Below are 20,000 nucleotides of genomic sequence, written 5' to 3' on the forward strand. Positions count from 1 at the left end.
CGTAAATGTTTGTAGATCACAGCTCCTGCTATTTAGGAAATTATTTTCGTAATAAATGTTTGTAGGTCACAGCTCCTGCTATTTAGGAAATTGTCAGTAAAATGAATCTTCACAAAACATTTCCGTTCCACCCAAAATGTGACCAAAGCTAACTTTATAAAAGCCAAGTACTGTTCCTTAAAGAAATCATACAGTTAACTACCATAAGTAAATGGCTGTTATATAAATAGCTGTTAACTATATGCCATTTAACAAGCGAGTTTCTTAACTGTAGCACCTCTTAGGCACTTCTGCGATCTTGACTGCTCATACCCTACACATTCCCACCCACTTTAGTTGACTATGTCCTCATCGTACTATGCAAGAAATGCAGACGACCATGAACCACCTAATCAATACTGTATAAGTCGTTACTGACTATCAACAGAAGCTTCTTATTTGTTATTTGCAGGAAAAAAAATATGCTTAACACTTTTCTCTCTTTTGTTTCAACCTTTCAGACCTCCTTAGTCTAACTGGTTGTATATCAGTCCCCACAATGGTGGGCGTTTGTTCAGTCTCAGCATTAGTTGTTTGTGAATAGCTAATACCAAACCTTTTCCATATCTGGCGTTGACACGTCATCCTCTGATTGTTCATCCACGTCCTCATTTTCCAGAACCTCTTCCACATGAGGTATTTTGAGTACATCCTTTTATCACCTTCTGTTATATTGATAGGCCTAACATTCGATCTATGAATAACCTTATTTTCATACCCAACAGGCCTAGCTTTGAACAGACCACATCTGTCATCCAGCACCTCCTCGATAACCCATTCATCTCCTTTATATTTATCCTGCAATTTAGTTCTTCGTTTAATTTGATTTTCTTTAAGAAGTACTTTCTGTCCCACTTTCAAGTCGTTCGTTCTCGAGTTCTCTCGAATTCGTTTTGTTTTATATTTCCAATTCTTATCTGCATTGCTTCGAGCTTTTTGCCAAGTCTTCTCTTGGATCTGCCATTTATGGTCTAGCCAAGCTAACTCTGGTGCCTCCATGCCTAACGAATGAGGCTGCTTGTTCCAAACATCTGCTGATAATTGAGGCTCACGACTGTATACGTATATATACATATGTATATATGTATATATATATATATATATATATATATATATATATATATATATATATATATATATATATATATATATATATATATATATATATATATATATATATATATATATGAAAGACTTGACTACGCTTCAAGTCCCATTCCAAAAAGTCACATCGAGATATTTACCAGTTTCCTTCACGTGGACTTTTTAACAGTCCTTACGTGACGTCTGAAGACACGAACAATTTTACAGACTGGTGAATTTCTAATCAAAATGCTGTAAAATGTGTAGCTACGGCCAAAGAACGTGACTTTCACATTAAATTTCTACAAAAGCCTAAGAGTTGACCATTAGCGTACAATCAATGTTTCCAATTCAGGAAATGGTTCGTTCTCCGCAGAATGAGAGGAATTTTTAGTTTTTCTGAAAGACAAATCTAACAGAGAGAGAGAGAGAGAGAGAGAGAGAGAGAGAGAGAGAGAGAGAGAGAGAGAGAGAGAGACCCACCTACCTCTGTGGTGTACACAAAGGGTTAATTGTTCAATTAGTTGCTCATGAAAAATATAGACTTTTTTTATACATGTTTTCTCCGAACTATATTCTTACAGGGTTTAAGACATTAATTCTATTTTGGTCGCTCTAATTCTGTTATCAACCTCCTTATATTTTTTGTAATTTGTGAAAGAAGGGATGTTGTCATGAAAGGAAACAAAATCACATTAAAGGACAAACTAGTTTCACTCATATTATTAAGGCTTGAAAGAAATGTAAAGGATTTTTTATATTGCACACACACATACACACACACACACACACATTCACATACACACACAAACACAGACATGCACACACATACACAACGAAAAAGAATCGATAGGAGGAAGACACTAAGTTAGTCTAAGTTACTGCCAGGTCGCGTAGCGTAATAATAAAAAGATTCTGAGAAATCAGCAGTGAAGGTCAACTCTGTTATGCAAATGCTGTTAGGCAATATGTCCTTTGCTTTTTATTTCCTCATAAAAAAAGTTAGATATATCCTCTTAAGGAAATGAATAGTGAGTGAGTTCTTTGGGAAATGAATAGTGAGTGAGTGCCTTGGGAAATGAATAGTGAGTGAGTGCCTTGGGAAATGAATAGTGAGTGAGTGCCTTGGGAAATGAATAGTGAGTGAGTGCCTTGGGAAATGAATAGTGAGTGAGTGCCTTGGGAAATGAATAGTGAGTGAATGCCTTGGGAAATGAATAGCGAATGAGTGCCTTGCTTCGTTCTTGTTATTTTTTAATTAATTTTAGTCTTCTGTTAGAGAACTATTGTGCCGGCTTTGTCTGTTATTCCGCCCTCAGATCTTAAACGCTACTGAGGCTCGAGGGCTGCAAATTGGTATGTTGATCATCCACCCTTCAATCATCAAACATACCAAATTGCAGCCTTCTAGCCCCAGTAGTTTTTATTTCATTTAAGGTTAAAGCTCGCCATGATCGTGCATCCGGCAACGATATAGGACAGGCCACCACCGGCCCGTGGTTAAAGTTACGTGGGCCGCAGCTCATACAGCAATATACCGAGACCACCGAAAGATAGATCAATTTTCGGTGGCCTTGATAATACGCTGTAAAGAAAACTCGATTGCGCCAAAGACATTTTGGCGCATTTTTTTTTTTTTTTTGCAGTCTGTTGAAATCCCTAAGACCAATCTGCACTTGCAAATGAGATGGGCGATTTTCTGTCACGGAATTCGAAGAAAAAAATAGGAAATTAATTAAGGAGAGATTCCGAGTCACTAAAATACAAAGTAAAAAAAATGCGCCGAAGTTCCTTCGGCGCAGTCGAATTTTCTGTACAGCGTATAATGTTGTATGAAACTCTCACCCTCGGCCCACGAAACTTTCAGGCCTGTGTTGTGGCATCTATAGCGGTGCCAGACGCACGATCATGGCTAACTTTCACCTTAAATAAAATAAAAACTACCATGGCTAGAGGGCTGCAATTTGATATGTTTGATGATTGGAGGGTGGATGATCAACATACCAATTTGCAGCCCTCGAACCTCAGTAGGTTTTAAGATCTGAGGGCGGACAGAAAAAGTGAGGACCGACAGACAAACAGCCATCTCAATAGTTTTCTTTTACAGAAAACTAAAAACGTCATTTGGCGCTTACGTTGAAGTCTTTACAAAGGAGATGAAGTGGAAATTTTAATGCTTAATTCACACCCCATTAGCCAAGCATTAACATGACAATGTACTTATATTTGATGTGTAGATTCCTGATTACCTAAGCTTCAGCCACGTCATTAACATAATGAAAATTTATGAAGTCTTTTGAACACTTCGTTAGTCTCCAGTTATATTCTGACATTGTTGAATTTTGCCATAATGTCTGTTCCAGGAAACTGGTGGATCGGGTTATGAATTCGTCCTTTTAAAGTCATGAATATTACTTTTATTGATTATTTATTCATTATTAACCTATCATATCGCCTTCTTAGATTAATCAGAACTAAACAAAATAATGCAGAGGATCTGGAACGGCATGTATTACAATTGTCTCTCTCTCTCTCTCTCTCTCTCTCTCTCTCTCTCTCTCTCTCTCTCTCTCTCTAACAAAAGACAGGCATTTAAACCGTTTAACAGATAAGCTATATAAACAGGCAGTCGCACAGTCCGAAGTTCTGTCAGGAACGGTAGACAGTCAGTTAGCGTTACTTTGTATATAAACAACAATTATATATATATATATATATATATATATATATATATATATATATATATATATATATATATATATATATATATATATATATATATATATATGCTTATAGAAAATAAAATGTGAAAAATAAAGGCTATATTAGAGACCAAACTGTCACTCTCCTCAGGCATACCATTCACTATTTGCCTGAGGAGAGAGACAGTTTGGTCTCTGAAATGTAGCCTTTATTTTCCACATTTTGGCGTTTTTATGGGCTCCCTTATATTTGATGGAATTCAGAATTTAACAGAAAATATTTCACAGTCATACACACACACACACATATATATATATATATATATATATATATATATATATATATATATATATATATATATATATATATATATATATATATATATATGTATATATATATATATATATATATATATATATATATATATATATATATATAATATATATATATATATATATATATATATATACATATATATATATATATATATATATATATATATATATATATATATATATATATATATACTAGTATATACAGTATATATGCTACCATTTACAACTAGACAGACAGAAGTGCGGTGGGCTGGAAGCGAGCCATAGGCCTATTAAACAGGAGAAAATATCAGTACGTATTGCCAATTCGCCGTAACTCTGATGAGCAAAGATTAAACCACATATTTGGTAATCATATTCTTCTCATCACCTTGAAAGTATGAAAACCTGAATAACTTTGCTGTTCTATCGTGGTAACTCTTCAGTTGATGCATTTGGAAGCGCAGCCACGACTTAAGCCTACAGCAGACAAGTCAGGAAGAAGTCCATAGGTCTTAAACTCCTATTAATGTCTAATTTTCACGCGCATCTTTAGCGGGGTTACTCACATTGAAGGACATGCGAACTTACGCAGACTCCCAAAACATAACTGAATGATTTTGTGCATTTCTGAAAGGTTGACATTATCTTTATCTGCTGAGCTGGTATTGCCATGTTGCATCGTGCTTTTCATTGTATTTTGGCACTTTGTTTCGTCTGCCAAATTACAAGGTAAGAGTTGCTTTCCAAAATAACAGAGTGGTAGAGACAAACAACAAATCTTTAAAAAGATATAGTAATTACTCTCCAAAATAAATGAAGGGATAAGAACAAAGAACATACCTTTCAAGAAATACAACAACTATGATTCCCCAAAATAATCTAGGTGAAAGGGACAAAGAACATATATTTAAAGAAACATGGTAACAATTACTCCCCAAAATGATTTAGGTGATAGGGGCGAATCTCGTATCTCTAAATAAATATGGTAAAAATGACTTTCCAAAATAAAATTAAGTGATGGGGAAAAGAATATATCTTTAAAGAAGCAAACACCCAAAAGCCAATACACTGAGGAAAAACTCACTGTTTATTCAGGCGTTTTTTTAAGAAGCCAGGCACCAGAATGAATTATATATATAGTATACTCTTCCGCTTTAGCTGGTCAGATTTGAACGTAACCTTTAAGGCGTTGTTAAACAGTCATAATGTTATGTTCATTTCATTTCATTTCATTACTTAAACTTAGAGCACTCTACATCCAAAGAGAGTGTAAACATTTTCGTAATTAATGTTATTCATTCCGTAACCCAAGCATTCTGTACTAATTTTCAAGTTATTTATTTTCATGAATGATTTATAAATATTTCTTTAGGAACAAGTTCCTCCCTTTGCTTGAGCTATTTGCTTGCCGAAGAGTCAAATAAACGTGAACCTTCAGCGAATGAAACAGTCTTTTGTGTGCTGGAACCAAACATTGTTTAGTTTCATCATAAACATTTGGAGTCTTGCAGTTGAAACTGAGAGAGATACGGCGGCTCTACAAATTTATTGTCAACTCTGGAGGCAAATTGCCATTGTTCGTTTTATTCTTGCCCTCCTTCTTTCGGGAGTTACACTGTAATCAACGAAAAGAATTTCAAAGTAAGAACTCAGAATGTAACAGCAAACAGGAACAGAAGGCAGTATGCTACTGCAGCGGCCCCTCTGTTGGGAAAAAAAAGTAAATGAAAGTGTCATACTCCATTTCAGCCAATCCTACGTAATGGCTTCCTTTTTTTTTTTTTTTAGTGAGACTCGATTGAAGATCTGGTTCACCCGAGCCAGGATATTTCTGATTTTCCTACTTTTATCTCTTACTCATGTTCTATTTGTTTTTGTTATCATCGTAAGTCAGTAGAGTAAAATATTTTCTTAATGTCGTGGAAAATTGGCGTGTTTCTCCCGTAGATTATTTTAAATTCCTATGTCTCGTATTATTATGATGACGCGATTAGCAATGCTGCTTGATGTACACAATACTCTCTCTCTCTCTCTCTCTCTCTCTCTCTCTCTATATATATATATATATATATATATATATATATATATATATATATATATATATATATATATATATGTATATATATAATATATATATGTATATATATATATATATATATATATATATATATATATATGTATATATATATTCAGAATATACATATACTGCATATATATATATATATATATATATATATATATATATATATATATATATGCAGTATATACAGTATACTGCATATACTGCATATGCAGTATATATATAGTATAAATATATATATATATATATATATATATATATATATATATATATATATATATATATGTGTGTGTGTGTGTGTGTGTGTGTGTGTGTGTGTTTGTATGTGCGTGTGTGAAAGGGAAACGATGTACAAACATCAAAATATGGGAACAGGGAGAAAATCCCACAGTTGTACTAAGAAGTAATAATTAGAGATGTTTGCCAGGAAGACGGAAGAAAGGAGTTTAGAATGGTGTTAAAATAAAAGCCCAAAGAGTGGGTTCGGCAAGGGGCCGAAGGGACGCTGCAAACACCCTTTAGTAATGCTTACAGTGAACCACGTGGAATTGCTATGACGTCACTACCTCCTTCTGGGACTTCAGCCTATTAACCTTTCCTTAAAATGCCTATCAGGACCACTCTGACTTTTCGAGCAGTTTATTGTGCAATTAAGGCTTGAAATCACTTCTACGTATCAGGCTTTTACTTTTATTTTCCATGATGGAAAGTTAATTGCACAAGAGGCGTATATTCAGTCTTTTTATACCGTGGTGGACCCAGAACGCTCACTTCAGCACTAAATATAAAGCTCATTCTAATGGATGATTCTTTAATCTTTAACAAACGCGTACCAGGAAGAAATCCTGGAATATATATATATATATATATATATATATATATATATATATATATATCATTACTTTTACTCTACAAGTTCCTCGTCACGTTTCAATGAGTGTCACTAATCTTTAATGTTTCGTACACCAAAACATAATAACTCTGCTTCGTTTGAGATGAACCTGTATTGTTCCTACTGTCATTATCATATTTTCTGCACAAGTGTTAAGTAATAAAAGACAATGGAGTCCAGGGGATAAATGAAATGAAACCTCTAGTTACGTCCAGAGTGGTTTATCAAGATGTGTCTTATAACGTTCCCTGGAGCAGACAGGTGACAGCCTTGATATTGTCGTGGGCAAACGAGTTAGGGAAACAATATGGATGCTCCCAAAACCTGATTACATAATTTCCCGTCAGATGTTTATGTTATATTGATAATCTTGTGTAGTTATTGCTACAGGGGTTGCATGATATATACTAAGTATCGTCATTATCAATACTAGTTTGAAATATTTCATGAATGTTGGTTCTGTCTTTGCAGATTGTTATTCAGCGCTCGTACCATGAGTGGCTGACCTTTATGCATTAGGACTCATTGTGAGTGACTGATGACCCGTGAGAGTTCAGGATATACCCGGACCCAAAATTTTAGGCATCGCAGGTAACGTACCATCCCCTAGCATTACTTGACCTTCATATTGAAATCTGACGCTGCTGTATCACACTCTAATATCTTCGGCAATGACCTGTTAGTACCCTTTCGTTTTACCTTTGCAGGAATAATTTTCAATTTTGTAGGCCTAGTACTGTGGCTTCTTTCGTAGGAAATCACTCTTAAGCTGAGCCAGTACCTTGTAAAAATGCTAACCTCAAATGCTTAAATATTTTTCACAAAAGCTAACTAAAATGATAGCACCAGGAAACGAGAACTCCCTTTATTCAAACAGTAGGTAAAATAAGATATCACGAGATTTAAGCATTTGATTAACGAATATTAAGTACGGAGAAGGGGAAGGAACAAGGGGAAACGGGAAGGAGAAGAGAGGGGAGAAACGGCAATGAAGAGGTTGGACGGTGAAAGATCGAAGAGGGTTGCGGGGGGAGGGGGTAGAAGTGGTTGATATAATTAGATAATAAGAAGGCACTACTAGAAGGTACACTGGAGTTGTATAGGGGTGTGGGGTGGGAGGGCAGTGGGTTGGGGGGGAGGGGGCGGGGTGTGGGGACAGTCTACCGAAAAAGCAAGGATAATTGTTGAAAAAAGTTAAGTATATCTTAGTTTAACCAGACCACTAGGCTGATTAACAGCTCTCTTACGGTTGGCCCGAAGGATTAGATTTATTTTACGTAGCTAAGAACCAAATGGTTACCTAGCAATGGGACCTACAGCTTATTGTGGAATCCGAACCTCATTATGACACGAAATGAATTTCTATCACTAGAAACAAATTCCTCTAATTCTTCACTGGCCGCTCGGAGAGTCGAACGCTGCGCCAACAGCGTGCTAGCCGAGAGCTCTACCCACCCCTCCAATGAAGAACTTCGATAATTGTTGAGGGTGAAACTTAACTGGAATGCAATTAGTGCTCCTTCGGGGAAATGGCCTTCAGTACACCTTCAATAATCAGTTATTAATTGGCTTAACCGTTGTGTTTACTCCTTCCCTTGTCTGGTTTTTCTCTGGAGCTATGGGGGGCGGGGGAAAGAAGATGGTATACTAAGGTTCCCCCTTGTTACTGGACCAGATATAACAATAAGAAAATATATCAATAACTACGTCTTGCAGATTCCCGCTTCGAAAGCATAAATCTTAGAGGGTAAATAAAACTATTTCAGCTGTATGAGCCGAGGGCCAATACACACATACACACACACAAAAACACACACACACATATATATACTGTATATATATTTATAGATATATGATATGTATGTATATGTATGTATGTATATATATATATATATATATATATATATATATATATATATATATATATATATATATATAGCTATATATAAATTAAGAATTAAGAAACAGAATTGAGAATGGAAAATGAAAAAGAGAGAGAAGATTAACCCGGAAGGATTATATAGCAGAGCCCCTTAAGGATTAAGGATTTTAGATTACACGAGCCACGGAAAACGGAAGCAATCAAGGAAAGGCGTCGTTCTTTAAGCTTAATGGAACGCTGATCAGGTGTCCACTTCGCTCCGGAGAGAGAGAGAGAGAGAGAGAGAGAGAGAGAGAGAGAGAGAGAGAGAGAGAGAGAGAGAGAGCATTCTTTTGCATAAAGAGAAAGAGGAGAAAAAGTATTATTCTATGGAGAGAGAGAGAGAGAGAGAGAGAGAGAGAGAGAGAGAGAGAGAGAGAGAGAGAGAGATAGAGAGCATTCTTGTGTAAAGAGAGAGTGAGAAAAAGTATTATTCTGAAGAGAGAGAGAGAGAGAGAGAGAGAGAGAGAGAGAGAGAGAGAGAGAGAGAGAGAGCATTCTTTTGCATAAAGAGAAAGAGGGAGAAAAGTATTATTCTGCAGAGAGAGAGAGAGAGAGAGAGAGAGAGAGAGAGAGAGAGAGAGAGAGCACTCTTGTGCAAAAGAGAGTGAGAAAAGTATTATTCTGAAAAAGAGAGAGAGAGAGAGAGAGAGAGAGAGAGAGAGAGAGAGAGAGAGAGAGAGAGAGCATTCTTTTGCATAAAGAGAAAGAGGGAGAAAAAGTATTATTCTGTAGAGAGAGAGAGAGAGAGAGAGAGCATTCTTGTGCAAAGAGATAGAGAAAAAGTATTATTCTGCAAAGAGAGAGAGAGGGAGAGAGAGAGAGAGAGAGAGAGAGAGAGAGAGAGAGAGAGAGAGAGCATTCTTTTGCATAAAGAGAAAGAGGGAGAAAAAGTATTATTCTGCAGAGAGAGAGAGAGAGAGAGAGAGAGAGAGAGAGAGAGAGAGAGAGAGAGAGAGAGAGCACTCTTGTGCAAAGAGAGAGTGAGAAAAAGTATTATTCTGAAAAGAGAGAGAGAGAGAGAGAGAGAGAGAGAGAGAGAGAGAGAGAGAGAGAGAGAGAGAGAGAGAGAGAGAGAGAGAGAGCATTCTTTTGCATAAAGAGAAAGAGGGAGAAAAAGTATTATTCTGTAGAGAGAGAGAGAGAGAGAGAGAGCATTCTTGTGCAAAGAGATAGAGAAAAAGTATTATTCTGCAAAGAGAGAGAGAGAGAGAGAGAGAGAGAGAGAGAGAGAGAGAGCGAGAGAGAGAGAGAAATGAATGAATGAATGATTTTGAGTTATTTGGGATCGTGATAGAGAGAGAGAGAAAGTATTCTTTTGCATAAAGAGAAAGAGAGAGAGAAAAAAAATATTATTCTGCAAAAGAGAGAGAGAGAGAGAGAGAGAGAGAGAGAGAGAGAGAGAGAGAGAAACTATTTAATGAACGCTTTTACTGAATGGGTTGAGAATTCGTAGGTTCATTAAAGTATGTCTTTTACCTAATTTTTTTTTCTTTTTTTTTATTTTCATTTTATTTGTGATGGTATTCCTTTTATTGGAGCGCTGACCTCTCACGCCTTTCAAGATAGTATGTAGTTCTTTCTGTCCACTACAACAGGCATTAAACAGCCGGCCCCCTAGTTCCCTTCACATATCAAAAGAGGCACACTTTGGTTTTACACGAATCGCTGACGGAGTTCAATCTTCGACCTAAAAGCGAAAATGTTATTCGCAACAATTTGTTATCTGTAAAAAGAATGTTATTCGAAATAATTAGTTCTCTGTAATAAATGTTATTAGAAATAATTAGTTATCTGTAAAAAAACTATTCGAAATAATTAGTTATCTGTAAAAAATGTTATTCGAAATAATTAGTTATCTGTAAAAAATATTATTCGAAATAATTAGTTATCTGTATAAAATGTTATTCGAAATAATTAGTTATCTGTAAAAAAATATTATTCGAAATAATTAGTTACCTGTATAAAATGTTATTCGAAATAATTAGTTATCTGTATAAAATATTATTCGAAATAATTAGTTATCTGTAAAAAATATTATTCGAAATAATTAGTTATCTGTATAAAATGTTATTATTCGAAATAATTAGTTATCTGTAAAAAAATATTATTCGAAATAATTAGCTATCTGTAATAAAATATTATTCGAAATAATTAGTTATCTGAAAAAATTTTATTCGAAATAATTAGTTATTTGTAAAAAAAAAAGTTATTCGAAATCATTAGTTATCTGTAAAAAAAAGAAGTTATTCGAAGTAATTAGTTATCTGTAAAAAAATGTTATTCGAAATAATTAGTTATTTGTAAAAAATGTTATTCGAAATTATTAGTTATCTGTAAAAAAATGTTATTCGAAATAATTAGTTATTTGTAAAAAATGTTATTCGAAATTATTAGTTATCTATAAAATATTATTCGAAATAATTAGTTATTTGAAAATAAATGTTATTCGAAATAATTAGTTATCTGTAAAAAAAACTGTTATTCGAAATCATTAGTTATCTGGAAAAAAAGTTATTCAAAATAATTAGTTATCGGTAAAAAATGTTATTCGAAATAATTAGTTATCTGTAAAAAAATGTTATTCGGAATAATTAGTTATTTGTAAAAAATATTATTCGAAATAATTAGTTATCTGTAAAAGAAATGTTATTCGAAATCGATTTATTAGTTATCTGTAAAAAAAGTTATTCGAAATAATTAGTTATCTGTAAAAAAAGTTATTCGAAATAATTAGTTATCTGTAAAAAAAATTTATTCGAAATCATTAGTTATCTGTAAAAAAGAAGTTATTCGAAATAATTAGTAATCTGTAAAAAAAAAATTATTCGAAATAATCAGTTATCTGAAAAAAATGTTATTCGAAATAATTAGTTATCTGTAAAAAAATTATTATTCGAAATCATTAGTTATCTGTAAAATAAAGCTACTCTAAATAGTTAGTTATCTGTAAAAAAAAGTTATTCGAAATAATTAGTTATTTGTAAAAAAATTTTATTCGAAATAACTAATTCTCTTGAATAGTGCTATTCGAAATACTGAATTATTTTCAATCATGCTATTCGAAATACTTCATTATCTGGAACTGGCTTTTGTTTTAATGATGAAGGTAAGATTTTCCTGAAAAAATACTTGAATATTCTCTAATTCCCGTAAACGTCGTAAGCTTTTAAACTTTTCAGTCGCACGCGCGCGAGGGGGAATCTATCATTCTACATAGACAAAATGAATTCTTTGACAATACGTCATAAAGTCTGAAAATGACTGGATTAAAACGCGAATGAAATAGCCTGAAAATGATATTTGAATTGCTGAAACAGTGTTAAATGTCAGAAAACATCGGTTAAAGCCACAAAAGTTATGAGTAACCAAATTGTTTGAGAAAACTTGCAACATCAAAAAAAAAGGGTCAAATGTCACTTCAAAGTGCCTCTCCCCTACGCTTTTAAATTTTTTTTTTTTTTTAACAGTGGAGTTTCCGTCGTAATTAAAAGTAACGAGTTTTTCCCGAATCAGATTCATACTTTCGTTATGGACGGACTTTATTATATTTATATATATGTATTCCTACGACAATTCGATTTTGACAGTGATGCTGTTTGGTTAGGGAACGTTAAATTGTTATTGCTGGATATTCGATAATGATGATTGTAGGTGACCTTTAAACGAAAACTCGCTTATCATTTTTATTGACACTTGTGGATTACCAACGAAGATTCATTGTCCCTGTCTTCCATAGCATGAAAATATTTTGCAGCATGGAGATATTAGCATTTGTTCTTTAAAAATCAATAGTAAGCTTCAGGAAGTGTAAACGTACGAAATCCGTTTGATGCCGCGTAGTCCTGATTTTATTTTGATAGATGCAGTTGTAGTTTTCAGCTATTGTTTAGATTTGCTCGTCTGAAACAACAGGGCAGCACATCACTAAGGTGATGAAAATCCTTTCTGGTAATTTTCATAGTATGGGAAATTGGAGAAAAAATGCTAATAACCATGGAATCAAATTATAAGTCCCCCCCCCCCTCCCAAATAAAATTGTCTGATCCACATAAGGGTATAGGGACTTTAGTGTTTTGACCTTTTCCTAAATAAGAACCGAGATGTTGTATCTATCAAAATAAGGTCAGCACTACACGTCATCAAACGAACAGTCAAATAGAAGTTAGCGATAGGATTTTGTACCTCTACGCTTCCGTGCTGCAAATTACCATACCTTGGGAGACAGGAACAATGAGTAATTAGAATATACTGGTCATTTATTTTACCAGATACATATGTAATGTTAATAACTAATGTTAATAACCGCAATTCCCTCTTAACTTCTCGATTTCTTCAGACTGTGGAAACGCTTTTCACCATTAAACCTACATCCAAATGAAGAAAGAAACAAAAATATTCGTACGCCCCGTCCGAGATTCGAACTCGCGTCCGGGGTATCACAACGAGGTAGCGTTAATTACTTGGCCACGAAGAGAGGTATAAAACTACTCCTGTTCATGTGTACATATATCTGCCGAATTTGCACATATTGAGTAGAGCTGGAATAGACCCACCTTCACCATCATAGCCAAATATTTAATCTCTTGTCACTTTTTAGGTAACCGACAAAAGTCAATATTAGTTATAAGTTTATATTTATAGGTCGCCTAAAATCAATATCGTCGAATATCCAGCAACGAGAATACCGTGTAACTCTCGATATGTGTAAACAACATAGTTATACCATTTTTAGTTATGACACATACATCAGAAACCGTTTCCTGACGTGGCTTCAGTATCACCTGATGCTGCAAGAAAACTGGGTATTATCTACTGCTTATTACGTTAGCAATGACTTACTAGTGGTATATTTCAACAGTTTTATTGTAATAATAATAATAATAATAATAATAATAATAATAATAATAATTGAGTTTTATCCGTCACAGCTAAAATGACGAGAGCGTGAATGTAGAAATACATAATTTCAAAATAGAGTCAGTATATGATTATTATAATTATATAGATAGATAGATCATCTCAATAGTCATTTGGTATTAGTGGCCCAGATATTTGAGTAACGAATAGCGTAGACAGGGAAGGGGAGAGAAGAAGGAAAACGGGAAGTAAATAGATAAAGAGAAGACTGGAATGGAAGAGGGTAGGGTAGAGAATGAGTGATGAGGGGTGAGGGAAGGGGAGATGCATTGCTTAAGGGGATTAAAAAAGAAGGAGGCATTAGTGGGAGGCATGTCCTTGGGGTTGGCGTTGGCGGGGGGGGTGGGGGGAGTTGTTAGAGGGGTAGGACGGGAGGTGTAGGGAGTGAAGGGAGTCTATTGAAAGACCGGAGGTCTTCAAGGTATGAGAATAATGGAGTTGCAATCGAGAGGAAAGCTTTTATGGGTAATTGAGGTATTACCGACTACCTTCCCCTACCATCCTGTACCCTCTCCCCGCCCCCCCCCCCAAAACCTCCCTTTCCAATATATCATCAGAAAGTGGTCTATTTATTGACTGAAGATATTTGCCTCTTTCATCGCCTATCAATAGTTAAATACCATCTCTACCAGTTGGAGATTTCTTTTCTGTCTAGAGAGATACATCTCTTTCAAGGTTCCAAAAATCAAAAGGAGTTCTTTTGAAATTTTATATATATATCCCGTTCTTTGGGTCATCTCTTACGTGAAAAAAACTCATCATAACTGTGTACCAAATCGTGATTTTCAGATTCGCTTCAAATTTCTGCCTTTGTGTTGTTTTTTATAGAGTGATGCATGAAAAACAAAACAAAAAATAAAATGAAAACTTATGATGTGAGAGGCATCCCTCGTCATATTGAGAAACGCAAGCAGTCTAACTTTATTGAACATTATTGTGCTTTCTCTGACAATTCAACCCTCATTCTAGTCTCATTTTCTACGAAGATTTTCTCCATCGTTTACATAAGTATTCTTAGACTTTCATGTCTTTGCTATTAGTATTGGAAAATTCATGAGTGGCCATTAACTACGAGCAATCAAGGTATAAATAAGAAAAAGATGACGTGAACGGAAATCATATATATATGTATATATATATATATATATATATATATATATATATATATATATATATATATATATATATATATATATATATATATATATACATATATATATATATATATATATATATATATATATATATATAAATATTTTTATATATATATATATATATATATATATATATATATATATATATATATATATATAAATATTATATATATATATATATATATATATATATATATATATATATATATATATATATATATGACCATGTTAAGTATACCTTAGTTTAACCAGACCACTGAGCTGATTAACAGCTCTCCTAGGGCTGGCCCAAAGGATTAGACTTATTTTACGTGGCTAAGAACGAATTGGTTACCTAGCAACGGGACCTACAACTTATGTGGAATCCGAACCACATTATAGCGAGAAATGAATTTCTATCACCAGAAATAAATTCCTCTACTTCTTCATTGGCCGGCCGGAGACTCGAACGCGAGCTTAGCAGAGTGCTAGCCGAGAACTCTACCGACTTGTCCAACGAGGAACTGTACAGTAGGCAGAAAGCGCGGTTCTAATAAGAGAAATTTAAGTTAAAAATTATATATTCCATTTATGCAAATGAAATGTAAAGAGGGAAAAGGGTTTATGACTTGAAAAGGGACGAGATTTCCATTGTTAAATATATGAATATATATGCTCGCAATCATGTAGCTATTACTAATTCCTTCTCTTACTGCATATAAATGTAATAAATCTATTTAAGTTTATATTCATATTGTCAGGAGGCCAGTGTGTCTGCTTACGCATCAGTAGAAAAAGTAAAACAGTTTTCCAGGAATATGATGAATATAAATCATTTAAATGGTTAAGTTTGCAGATGAAGGCTGATTTCAAGAGTCATTTGAAAACACAGAGGATGCATGCAACTAATGAAACATTCAACATAATTATTATTATTATTATTATTATTATTATTATTATTATTATTATTATTATTATTATTATTATTATTATTATTTCAGTAGATGAAACCTATTCACACTGCACAAGCCCACAGGGACCATTCACTTGAAATTCAAGCTTCCAAAGAATGTTGGTTTCAACATCCCACCGCAAAACCCCACACTGCAGCAGTAACTGATCATGATACAGAACCAGTCATTTTTTCATCGCCCTGGGGGGGACGCGAACTCGAGACATCTGAGTGGCATTCCACGACACTAACCACTATAGCAGCGGGTCAGCTAAAGATTAAGGAAATTTGGTGTCGGTCATAACAAGAATCTCTTATCCGAAATTTTCAAACAGATAAAGAGAAAAGGTAAATGATTAAGAAACGGTGAAATCCCCTTTAGGAATCACTAAGGTGCTTTAGAGTTAAATCCGGTATAGTTACAAAATAAATTAGTAGACGTTTCCATGAAAATATTATGAACTGTTGTAAGAAATTTCTGTTTTATTTTCATTTCTAGTTAATTTAGAGAAGTAGAATCTTAGATCTCTTTTTATTTTCAGCTCTAATGATTTGTAGTAAATTAATATTTTCTCTTATTATCGTTATTCAGAAGGTTGACCCTATTCATGAACAGTCCCACAGGGGCCAATGACTTGAAATTCACGCATCTAAAGAATACAGTGTTCATTTAAAAGAATTAACAAAAGCTTACAGGAAATACGGAAAGAAGAGATCAGTTATTAGAAAAGAAAAAAATAAACTTAATGCTAAAAAGGAAATAATAATAAGTTTCAGTGTAAATGATCTCATATTAAAAGAAATATGCATTTCCGGTTGCCAAATGCGAATATCTTTTTACCCGCTTCTTGCCCATGGGGTTTCCAAGCACTTTATCTGGATATAGATTCCAAGTCCTTTCCAGTCACGTATTTCGAGGCGTCCATTAATTTCATTTCATTCAGTAAATCGCGAGGATTCCCGTTCCCTTTCAAACTCAAAGGCCGACATATTAGAATGTCTTTCAGCGCGCGCGCGCGCGCGCGCGCGAGAGAGAGAGAGAGAGAGAGAGAGAGAGAGAGAGAGAGAGCGGTTTCCATCATTTGCATGCGAAGGAGATTAGCACATGTGGATCCGTGCGTGACTATGTAGGAGGCAGATACGCTTAATCTAAATTATTTGCGTAGGGAGATATCTGTCACACGTGGTGGGTAGCGAGGTCTCTCTATGAACTTTAAAACTGGCAATTATTATATTCATGCATTTCATGATGAAAAGCGTGTGGAGCAGGAAAAGGGAAAAAAGTTAAGATATCCCACTTGATGGATAACGAGGTCTCTCGATGAATGTTAAGCGGGAAAATTATGGATTGATATATTTCATGAAATGTTGAATGATACAAAACTTTTAAAGCAAAAAAAATTTTTTTTGAAATTTCATCGTCAGTCGAAGGAAAATTACTAACTACAGTTTTAATTTGGAAAATTATATATTATATATATATATATATATATATATATATATATATATATATATATATATATATATATATATATATGTATATAATCATGAAGCTACAAATGTCGCTTAATATCAAATTCACGCTACCTCGGGAATATCTCCGATGGAGAATTATCACCGAAGGGGAATTTATATAAGTGATAAATGAATTGGTACCGCCGGGACACGAACCCTCGACACGGACCTATTCAGCGACTCCAGTTGACGTTACCACTGCGCCATCAAGAGAGGTATAAGTCGTTACCGAGTCTGCTGTACTGTTTTTTCCCGCCGTGAGCGGGGAAATTGTGCAATGACCCACCTCCGTCATGATGTAATAAAAAATTTCATATACATATACATATATATATATATATATATATATATATATATATATATATATATATATCTATATATATATATATACAGCTGTATTACAGAAATATTTCGTAGGTAAAATAACAAGAAGGCCCGAAGAATGAAATTAGGGTGAAATAATAGTAACAAATTTAAAACTCATAAGAAGACAGATGCTTCTTCAACACCTCCACCCAACCTCTCTCTCTCTCTCTCTCTCTCTCTCTCTCTCTCTCTCTCTCTGTGTGTGTGTGTGTGTGTGTGTGTGTGTGTGTGTGTGTGTGTGTGTGTGTGTGTGTGAGAGAGAGAGAGAGAGAGAGAGAGAGAGAGAGTATCAGAGAGAACTCCTGGCACACTCTCTCACAAAAGAAATGTTCTTTTGAAGTAAATAAAAATATAAGCATTAGCAATCGCACACCTAGAGTACGATTTGCAACAAAATAGAACTCCACAGCTATTCATGCAAGTGTGTAAAGAAGTTGAGTTATAAAAACAACATTAATTAATGCGGCAACTGGGTACACTTTTATCCAGTGAATGGCTCTTATCTTATGTAAAGAAAACAGCTTTCTATGTGTAAAGATTTTGTTTAAAAACGCAGGTATGAGAGACCTTGACTCAGCAGTTGTGTCAAGTGTTTGTCACTTTTATCTGGGCTTATTTGTCAAGCATTCTACCTTCTCTCTTGAATTCCTTTTGACATATAATCTCATGGGTTTTATATATATATATATATATATATATATATATATATATATATATATATATATATATATATATATATATATATATATATATATATATATATATATATATATATATATATATATATATATATATATATATATATATATATATATATATATATATATATATATATATATATATATATATATATATATATATATATATATATATATATATATATATATATATATATATATATATATATATATATATATATATATATATATATATATATATATATATATATATATATATATATATATATATATATATATATATATATATATAATCATGAAACTACAAATGTCGCTTAATATCAAATTCACGCTACCTCAGGAATATCTCCGATGGAGAATTATCACCGAAGGGGAATTTATAAGTGATCAATGCATTGGTACTGCCGGGTCACGTCGACTGGAGTTGCTGGATAAGTTCTGTGTCGAGGGTTCGTAACCCGGCAGTACCAATCCATTTATCACTTATAAATTCCCCTTCGGTGATAATTCTCCATCGGAGATATTCCCGAGGTAGCGTGAATTTGATATTAAGCGACATTTGTAGCGTCATGATTGTATATAAATCACGGTGTGATGAAAATTTCATATATATATATATATATATATATATATATATATATATATATATATATATATATATACTGTGTATATATATATATATATATACTGTGTATATATATATTTATATATATATATATATATATATATATATGCATATATATATTCAAACACATGATAGTTACCATTTCGAAATCATTAACAAGATAATCCTAGATCCCAGAGACGCATCAGCAGAAAAACGTAAAGAAAGACTAAATTCGTTACGGTGCAGAAAAGGCCGTTTTATAAAAGCATTAGATTCTCATTCCAGTGAAATTGGAGCCGCTGATCGAGATAATTAGCTCCATTCGGAGACGATTGGGAATTAACGATCAAAGGTGATGAACATAAGCGATGCTGCTAATTGCCCAGGTAATCATCTTATCAGGTAACTGCAAAGGTCCAATTTATCGCTCTGCGTTTTTTAGGTATAATTTTTAACCTTGGTGCCTGATCTTCTGTGATAGAGAATGAAATAGAAAAATCTTCAGGCAATTATCTTTACCTTGTTCTGATACCTCGGCCCCTGGATCGAATCTCAGCCGGGCTTTAGGATATCTCAATCTCTTTTTCATTTTGGATCTAGGTTTAGTAGTGACAAGCGTTTCCAAAATGTGAAGAAATCTAGAGGTTAAGGGGCCATTGTGGTTGATAAGAAATTACATACGGATCTGGTAAATAGTGAACGATATGTTCTAAACCTATCGCAAAAAAACGGAAGAATTATACCGTGATAATGTCTTTCTGCTATAGGAAAATT

The 20,000-nt window shown here is 33.8% G+C and overlaps 1 protein-coding gene across 2 annotated transcripts in view; it reads left to right on the plus strand.

Moving 5' to 3' along the window:
• Positions 1 to 20,000, plus strand: part of LOC136837061 (arylsulfatase B-like) — a 90,164-nt gene that overhangs the window by 10,251 nt on the left and 59,913 nt on the right. For both annotated transcript variants that reach the window (XM_067101652.1, XM_067101654.1), the window contains exon 2: positions 7,586 to 7,705. The gene's annotated coding sequence lies outside the window, so the exon portion shown is untranslated. The remainder of the gene's footprint in view (positions 1 to 7,585; positions 7,706 to 20,000) is intronic.

Source organism: Macrobrachium rosenbergii, chromosome 57 (genome assembly GCF_040412425.1).
Source record: "Macrobrachium rosenbergii isolate ZJJX-2024 chromosome 57, ASM4041242v1, whole genome shotgun sequence".
Taxonomy (NCBI): domain Eukaryota; kingdom Metazoa; phylum Arthropoda; class Malacostraca; order Decapoda; family Palaemonidae; genus Macrobrachium; species Macrobrachium rosenbergii.